The sequence below is a fragment of the Pteropus medius genome, unplaced genomic scaffold (genome assembly GCF_902729225.1).
Source record: "Pteropus medius unplaced genomic scaffold, Ma_sr-lr_union100, whole genome shotgun sequence".
Lineage (NCBI taxonomy): Eukaryota > Metazoa > Chordata > Mammalia > Chiroptera > Pteropodidae > Pteropus > Pteropus medius.
In genome coordinates, this window is record NW_024349797.1 from 15,900,220 (window position 1) to 15,908,587 (window position 8,368).

General features: G+C 38.9%; 1 pseudogene; it reads left to right on the forward strand.

Moving 5' to 3' along the window:
- Positions 1-5,924: 5,924 nt before the first annotated feature.
- On the forward strand, positions 5,925-6,043 carry LOC120619803 (uncharacterized; annotated as a pseudogene).
- The last annotated feature ends 2,325 nt before the right edge of the window (positions 6,044-8,368 follow it).

Sequence of the window (8,368 nt, forward strand, 5' to 3'; positions counted from 1 at the left end):
ACTATTTAATGGCAGAAAGTTTAGCCACACTATCACCCATAGCAAGCGGGAAAGTAGAAAATCTATCTAATTAACTGGGTGACCTGACTAAGGGGATTTTTTATTTTTAGGCAGAGAGTTAAATATGTTTCCTGGCTTCTTCTAGCTGCCTACAGTAAAATGCAAGACAAAAGAGATAAGCTGAAAATACAGCTCTAAAACATTAAGTTGTCAGAACTTTCCAGACTTGAAAATTCCTAGACTCTCTAAATAAAAAACAATGCTAAACTTCATAAATGTCTTCTGGGCAAAAAACGAGTCTCAAGTTAAGAAAACATGATTTAAAGATTAAACCAAGGTTGGACTGTAAAATCCTTTGTTAACATATTAAAAAGATCTAAGGCAGTGCCTCGGATAACTGTTCAAACAGGGTTTCTAAGAATTTTCAGAGGATTGTTCTTAGGCACTCTCAGGCAAAACCCAAGTATTGAAAGCTTATTTCAAAGAGATTTTGGGGGTGTCAATATGTCTAATAAAATAAACTCCAGTGGTTACCAGAGGGGAGGGAGTGGGGGGAGGGAGAGTAGATGGGGGAAAAATTTTTTTAATCATTTCTTCAAATACATAAATAAATAAATATATATCATTTAAAAAATAAATAAATAAACTCCAATAAGATTTGTTAAAGACCCACAAAGTTTTAAAGATAATTAATTGAATTAGCAAAAACACCACCAGTTTGGACTGACAGTACAGATTAAGAGATCTCTGATTCCCCAAATTCCACAGACAGAAAGTAGTCTAAGAAAAGAGCCCAGTAGTAAAGATATGCTACATTTCAGGAAAAAAGAAAGATGATGTAGAGGGAGGAACAAGAGCCATAGTGGATCTTCTCAGCCCTTGAGCCCTAATCAAGGAACTAACAACACGTGCCATGTTGGGTTTCAGAATCCACTGCTATGGACCAGTGGTTTCTATGTGTCTCCCATCCTCCCATTTTTCAATAAGCGGACCTATCCTATGCCTGTTTCACCACTGTATGTTGACAAGGGAGTGGATAACTAAAAAGTTAGTTCGTAGGTCTTCAGACGAAGAGTAACCGTACTTTGGGTGCTTGGAGATGGTTTAGATGATGAGACTCTGGATGCTGTGATGGAATGAGATTTTTGAGGAACTTGGAGGTGGTGAGTATATTTTTCATGTCAGAAGAACTGAATCACTGGGGATCAGAGGGCAGCCTGTGGTAGGTAGCCTTCTGACTCCCAGAAACTGTGGAAGATAATAAAGGTTTACTATTGTTCTGAGGTATTACATTTTGATAGATTGTTACACGCTGGTAGAAAACTAATACATCGCCTATAAATATTTCACTATTTATCTCTAAAGGATAAGAACACTTTTTTTATATTCTAATTTTAAAATAGTTGTAGATTCACAGGAACTTCCAAAAAAAGATGTCCAGTGTATCCTTCACCCAGCTTCTCCCAGTGGTAACATCTTACGTAACTATAGTACAATATCAAAACCAGGACACTAGAATTGGCACAACGTTATCAACTAGACTACAGATCTGATCAGATTTCACCAGTTTTTACAAGCACTCGTGTGCGTGTGTGTGTGCGTGTGTGTGTGTGTGTGTCTGTGTGGTTCAAAGTTAGGGGATAGTGCTATATAAGCAAGCATAAGGAACTGATCATCATAAAAATCGGGGTTGTTCTTACGTTCATGAGGAAGAAGCAGGTTGTGGTTGCGAAGAACACTCAGGGGCCTCTAAGGCACTGGCAACATAGGGTATGCACACATATGTGACACGTACTTTGTTTCCTTGCAAAAGCAGGTTTTAAAATGCAGGTCAAGTTTGTTTCCAAGAAGGCTGTGGATATGCTAAATAAACCCCAAACCTTCCTACATTAAAATACCTAAAAAATACTGCATTAAAAAATATTTTAAGCATATTTTATAAATTTACATATTTCATATCCACTTTATATGTTTATAAGATACATATTTATATATACCTAGGTGTACATACATAATATATGTTTACATATTGAAAACCACTACCACTAGACACCCACCGAATAGGCAAAAATTGGAAAGCCGAACAAAACCATCAATTTCAATGCATGAAGGAGCTATCAAGAAAGTAAAAAGTAGCAGAAATCTGCTGAAGCCAAGGTCAAAGTCAGATACAGAGGTGAGGGAGCCCTGTATCTGACTGGTAGAAAACATGTGATCCTTCATTCGGTCCTGGGTGGAAGGATGGAAATCTTCTATGCGAACTGCGGCCTAGCACCAGCCCTCACCTGGCCATTCTACCTTACATTTACTCTTTAGCTTTTTTGCTCTGTGCCCCTCAAAACAACTCGTGTCCAGATCACCAGTGACCTCAACACTACAAATCTGCCGGTCATTTCTCAAGATCAGCATGCTTGATCTCTCACTTGTTTTATTGCGATGAAATTCACGTAACGTAAAATTAATCGTTTAAAAGCACAATTCAGTAAGTAGCACTTAGTCCATCCACAATGTCGTGCAACCACCACTTCTGTCAAGTTGCAAGACATTTCGTCACCCCAAAAGAAATCCATAATCAATAGTCACTCCCCACTTCTCACTCCCCGAGTCCCTGGCACCACCGTTCTGCTCTTTGCCTCTATGAATTTACAGGTTCTGAATATTCTATATATGTGGAATCATGCCCTCTCAGAACTCAGTGCAGAACTCAGTGCAGTCGATCCCTTCCTCATTCTTCAGACTCCTTTTTCACGTGGCTTCCAGGATAGCACACGCCTGGTTTTCTTTAGATCTGCCCGTACTTATTCCCCAACTGACTCATTCAGTCACATGGTTTTAAATTTTATCCAAGTGCTGATCACCCCAAGCTTTTATCTGTAGCCGTGATTGTCCCCAAACTCCAGACTCACATATCCCATAGGCCATCTAACATCTCCACATACTGGCATACTTTTCATGCACGTCCAAGTGCGAGCTCCCCATCTTCCCTTCAAGGTCCTCTCTTTCCATCGCCTTCTCCACTTACTTCACTTCAAGTCCTCCTTCCAGTTCCTCCAGGAGAAAACCTTGGGAGTTTTCATCCTTGACGCTTTTCTTTCTCTCACACTCTACATTTAATGTCAGCAAATCCTATTGGTTCTCTTCAAAGTAGATCCAGAATCTGACCACTTCTCCTCACCTCCGCAGCTATCATTCTGGTGCAGCCAGAGTTTCTCACCAGAGTTTTTGCAATGGCCCTCTAATCTGTCCTGCTCCTGTCCTTGGGCCTCTCCAGTCCATTCTCAACATGTCATCCTGGGGGAGCCTTGGGTACATTAGTCAGGGTTCTCCAGAGAAAAAGAACCAATTTTATCTATCTATTTATCTGTCTACCTACCTACCTACCTACCTACCTACTTATCATCTGTTATAAGAAACTGGACTTTGCTCATGCAGCTATGAAGGCTGACAAGTCCCATGATATACTGTCTGCAAGCTGGAGACCCAAGAGAGCCAGTGATGCAGGCCCAGACAAAAGACCTGAGAACCAGGAGAAGCCATCCGCGTGAGTTCCAGCCCAAGCACAGAAGACCAATGTCCCAGCTCAAACAGTCAGGCAGAGAGAATTCTCCTTCCCTCTGCCTTTTTATTCTACTCAGGCCCTTAGAGGATTGGTTGATGCCTATCCACACAGAGGGAGGGCCACCTGCTTTACTCAGTCCGCTGATTCACAAGCTAATCTCATCCAGAAACACTCTAACAGACACACCCAGAAATAATGTTGAGCCAGATATCTGGGTATGCCCTGATCCAATCAAGCTGACACAAAAATTAACCATCACCTTAGTAACACATAAGTTAAAGCATTTCTCTGCTCGAAATCTTCTAATGTCTTCCCAACACGCTTAGGATAAAATGCAGATTCTTCAGCATGGCCTAAAAAGACCTATATTATCTGAGACCTCACCTCCAATCATTCTGGCTCTTCTGCCACTGCAATCCTGGCTCCACATGCCTCTGCCTCGAGACCTCTGCACTAAACGTCCCCTCTGCCTAGAGCACCCTTCCTCTCTCCATCCTCATCCCAAAACTTCAGCCCATCCCCTCCTTCCCTGCTTTGTATTTTTCTGTAGCACTCACCATCTCAGAGGCCAAGAATTTAACTTATTTTATTTGTCTCCTCTTACTAGATGATAAACTCCACAGGACAAGGATCTTTGTTTGGTTCACTTTTGTTCATATCCTCAGCACCTAGATTTGTACCAGGCACATAGCAAATGTACAATAAATATTTGTTGCATCAATCAATGAATGAATTTCCCGAAAGATAGTTTAAAAAAGAAAAGGAGGTTGTAATGATCAAGAGAAAAATTCCTTATTGTTCATAGAAAGGAGAAACTTTTTAAGGATCCCACTTTCCCCAATTCTCTACCCTTACAAAGCCCACAGGTGTCCTTAGAAGAGAGTGATGTGATCTTGTGAATTCAGTCGTAGACCTGTCTCTGCTCCTACCCATGAATAATCTATAGACTGCTTTATTAACACATTAAATAACAATGTGTAAAATTAAACCCAGCCTGCTTACTCTACGGCACAAGGCCCTGCAGGATCCAGCCCAGGCCTCCCTCTCAAGCTTCATCTGAAACAGCTCTCCCGCATACACACATGATCTAGCCATCCCATGTGAACGTTAGCCCTGATATTCCCACTACCCGGAAATATTCTCTCCACGTGCTCCCTGTACCCTGACCCTCCACAATCCCCATGTCCTGTGGCTGGTGGCTTCCCATCCTTCAGGTCTCGGTATAAAAGTCTTCCCCTCTGAAAATCTTCCCTGGTCACCCTGAATAAACTAGGTCTTGTCCTCCTCCACATGGTACCTCATTCTTTTCCTGTGTAATATGTATAGTAATATAATTTTATTTTCGATAATTATAATTTGTGCGATTTTAATTATGAAAATTTATAATTTGTATGATGAGTATATACTATTTGTTTACTTATTTAGTGTCCATCTCTCCTCCATAAATGTGTAGACTGCATCTATCTGTTTCCCTATTGTGTACCTGCTACATGGCAGGTGTTTACATATTTGTTAAATGAATAAATGCAGTGGGCCTACCTTGTGGATTAGAGTTGCTAGTAGTAGGAGCAGAGACAGGATGTGGGGTGGCTGGGGACCTAGGAGGTTTCAGCAGGTGCTCAGTGGCGAAGGGACTCATCTCTAGGAGCAGCTTAGCATTCCAGACAACATGGAAAACACCAGAATTGGCTTGATGCACCCAGAAGAACTTCCAAACAGGTATGGCAAAAGGAAATTCCATGCATCATCCAGAGTCAATTCATGGAAAAACTACATTCTGTGTTCTATAAACAAAAGGATCCAGCAATACTGGTTGTACTTGTCAATCCAGTTATAGTACACATACAGACATATATATAACACACATTTATTTTTAAGCACTAAGTGCCTCCTGCTGCTGGAAGATAAAAATGCAGAGGCTCACAATTTCATTCTTCAGATCTGTTCAGTAAGGAAGTGTAATCACAGAACAACGAGCTGAAGGAAAATAGGAATCTTCTAATGAATGTCACAAAATCCCTAGGGAAAGCCTGCAGGGGCCGGGCAGGTGACATAAATGAGGGGTGTCAGGCAATTGAGAGGCAGGGCTATGAAGACATGGAAGTGCATTCAGCCTCCTAGGGTGTTCTAAGTTTAAAAAAATATAATACGTAATTTACTTTTAAAAAATAATAGATTCTTAGAGTACATACAAGAGAGGATTTATTGAATAATAAACCTCCCTCTCACTCCTGTTGCCTAGCCAAGTTCCCTTGTAAAAAAAGTGTCTCTCTAGAGACAGACTTTACCCATAAAAGGTTTTTGTATATAAATGATAGCATACCATAAACATCATTTTTTCTTTTTCTAAAAACAACATATATTAGTCTACAGCCATGCTACCCTGAACAAGCCCTATCTCGTCTGATCTCGGAAGCTAAACAGGATCGGGCCTGGTTAGTACTTGGATGGGAGACCACCTGGGAAGACCAGGTGCTGTAGGCATATAAATTTTTTAAAAATAAGGAATTGTAAGCTGACAAGTTCCTTGCAATCTGTGAGGTCAACCAAGGGTTGCCTCACCTAAAATCAATAAATCAATAAAGCAATAAAGCAATAAATCAATAAATCAACGTATATCATTAAGATTGTGGAGCTTTTCTCATATCCCTACAAAAGAGCTTCTGTTTTTTTTTTTTAAATAGCCTATAATATTTTATCGGATAAATTTATGAAGATTTTTAAATCGATGAACATTTAACTGTTTCCGATATTTGCTATTACAAGCAAAGTTGTTATTAATATAACTGTATATGTCATTTCCCTTATTGTATTATATTTGTAGGCTAATTTCCTAAAAGTAGAATTGCCTTCTTAAAGGGCATATATATTTTTTAATTGTTTTAATTGAGCTATAACACACATGCAATAAAGTTAACTGATGTTAAGCATAGAGTTTAATGAGCTTTTACACTTATAATCAACACCAAAGTCAGACATAGAATATTATCAGCACCCTAGAAGCCATTGATCATTCCTAGTCAATATCTCTCTCCTGCCAAAGTAACTACTATTACAACTTCTATAATCATAGATTAGCTTTGCCTGTTCTTGACCTCCATATAAATGGAATTACACAATATGTAGTCTTTGAGGACTGGCTTCTTTTAACTCAACATCATGACTTTAACTCAACTCTGTCTGATCTATCCTTGCTGTTGCGTGTAGTTATGGTTTCTTGTTTTTCATTGTACATGTCTTTTAGTGGAGACTCCATTTCCCTTGAGTGGAACTGCTGGATCATAGGGTAGACCTATGCCAGGTCATAGGGCAAGCCTATGTTTAGCCTTAATAGATAGAGTCCAAGTTTTCCAAAGTGGTTCTATCACTTACACTCCTGTCAGAAATGCATGAACATTCTAGAGGCTCCACGTTCCCCTTAGTACTTCGTATTTTCATCTTTTTACATTTTGGCCATTCTGGTGGATATGCAAAAGTATTTCATTGTGATTTTAATTTGCATTTTTCTAATGACTAACAGTATTGAATGCTTTTTTTATGTGCTTTTGGCCAATTGGATATTTTCTCTTGTGAAATGCTTAAGTTATTAGTCCAGTTTTTGTTAAGTTGATTGCCCTTTTTTATTGATTTGTAGGAAAGCTTTAGATATTCTGGATACAAATCCTTTTCGGATATATGCATTGTAAATATCTTCTATTCGTCTGCTTGTATTTTCACTTTTTTAATTTTTTTAATTTTTATTTTTCAAGTAGAGTTGACATTCAATATTATTTTATATTAGTTTCAGGTATACAGCATAGTGGTTAGACAGTTATCTTAATATTTTTCAGATAAAAAGAAATTTTATCAAAATTTAAATAAAGTCCAAATTATCAATCTTTTCTTTTGCAGTTAGTATTTTGTGTGTGTGTCTTGTTCAAGGCTTTTTTTGTCTACTCCAGGTCATCAAGATGTAGTCCTGTTTTCTGGTGGAAGCTTATTCTTTTATATTTCACACTTTGATCTACAATCTTTTTGGAATTAATGGAAATAATTTTATGTATGGTGTAAAGTAAGGGAGTCCTAGTTCTTTTGGGTTGTTATAACAAAAATACCATATACTAACTAGGTGGCTTATAAACAAGAGAAATTTATTTCCCACAGTTCTGGAGGCTGGGAAGGCTAAGATGGAGGAACTGGCAGATTCAGTGTCTGGTGAGGTTCATAGATCATCATCTCCTCACTATACCATTATACGGCAGAAAGGGTGAGGGAGCTCCTCCACGAGCTTGGGTCACTTTTACAATGGTGTTAATTCTATTCATGAGGGTTCCAGCCTCATAACCTAATCACCCCCTTAAGGACCCATCTCCAAATACTGTCACATTGGTGATTAGGATTTCAGCATATGAATTTGTGGGGAACACAAACATTCTGTCCATAGCAAGGGGTTAAGATTCATTTTCTTCCCACGTGGATATCAAACTCAGCCAGGGGTTTGTGGATTTTAAATTTCGATATACATTATATATTGACCCACCCCATAGAGGTTGTATCAATTTACATTTCTACCAATAATATGTAAGAATACCTATTTCTCCACTGTTGTCAACACATTGTGAGTGTATTTTTATGTTTTTCAAAAAATTAAACACTGTGCTGTGGCCAAAACAAAAACAATTGAGGTTGCAAACTTAGGATCCCTAGTTCTAGTTCAGTGTCTTCATTTCATAAGTGAAGCTTGAGAAGTGGAGTAGTTTGCTCAAGTTCACATAGCTAGAAACTAGAGTACCACGATCAGGATCGAGGTCTTCTGACTCTCAATCTAGA